Source organism: Mus pahari, chromosome 21 (assembly GCF_900095145.1).
Source record: "Mus pahari chromosome 21, PAHARI_EIJ_v1.1, whole genome shotgun sequence".
Classification (NCBI taxonomy): domain Eukaryota; kingdom Metazoa; phylum Chordata; class Mammalia; order Rodentia; family Muridae; genus Mus; species Mus pahari.
This window is the reverse complement of record NC_034610.1, coordinates 53,504,250-53,505,591: the sequence shown is the minus strand read 5'-3', so window position 1 is coordinate 53,505,591 and position 1,342 is coordinate 53,504,250.

The following is a 1,342-nucleotide window of genomic DNA, read 5'->3' as shown; positions in this document are numbered from 1 at the left end:
TGCTCAGCCTGCTCTCTTATAGAACCAAAGACTACCAGTCCAGAGAGGGCACCACCCACAAGGGGACCTCCAAGCTTGATCACTAATTGAGAAAATGCCTTACAGCTGGATCTCGTGGAGGCATTTCCCCAACTGAAGCTCCTTTCTCTGTGATAACTCCAGCCTGCGTCAAGTTGACACAAACTAGCCAGTACAACCAGTTAACACCAGAGATAATCAGATGTCGAAAGGCAAAAGCAAGAACATTAAACAACAGAAATCAAGGCATTACCAGAACCCAGTTCTTTCACCACAATGAGCCCTGGTTACCCCCAATACACCAGAAAAGCAAGTCTCTTACTTAAAATCACATTTCATGATGATGACAGAAATTCAGTAACAGCATGAATGAAAATAACTGCCACATGGTATTTACTCCTCTAAAGACATGGATTTTCTTATAATTTATCAAGAATCAAGCTGAAGTATGAAAAGATCAGAAAGTATAATGCCATCATTGAAAAAAAAATTGAGACTCACCAACTTTAAGTTTAGCACAAAGACAATTAATTGTGCTGATTAATTTGGACTATCAACTTGACGGGATTCAGAATCACCATCTGAATAGGCCTCTACCCAAGTCTGTCTAGGAGTTTCTAGATTATGTTAATAGAGGCAGGAAGAGTCTTCAACAATGTGGGTGCTGCCATTCTATAGCTAGAGACCTGGACTGAATAAAAATAAGAATGTGAACCTGGTACTAGCTTTTGTCACTCTCTGATACCTGCCTTTAGATTAAATGATGTGACTAGCTCCTAGCACATGACCTCACCAAGATGGACTGTCTCTCTTCTAACTGTAAGACAAAATAAACCTTCCTTTAAATTTATTTTTGGGAAGCATTTTGTCACAGCAACAAAGAAAATGTACTTGAAATTTTTGGGCACAGCAGAGTTGCCACATGTTATTGGAGATATCTGAGTTCCCTCTTGAGATTCTTATTCTTGTTAATAGGAATTTAGGAACAGACTCAGAGGAAAGTTTGAGGACAATTTTATTAAAGCCTGAAAGAAAACCCTGTCAGGAAAGCAGTAAATTACAGCAGATGAAAGTGTTAGGAAGTAGAGAAGAGGAAGCCAAAAAGACATGCCATTTGAGTTATGCTTGGAGGCTGTTTGTATGCAAATAATGGCGCTTTAGAGAGTTAAGACCAAAAGAAAAGGAGAGAGAGAGAGAGGAAAAGGAGGAGGAGGGGGAGGAGGAGGAGGAGGAGAAGGAGAAGGAGGAGAAGGAGAAGGAGGAGAAGGAGGAGAAGGAGGAGAAGGAGGAGAAGGAGGAGAAGGAGGAGAAGGAGGAGAAGGAG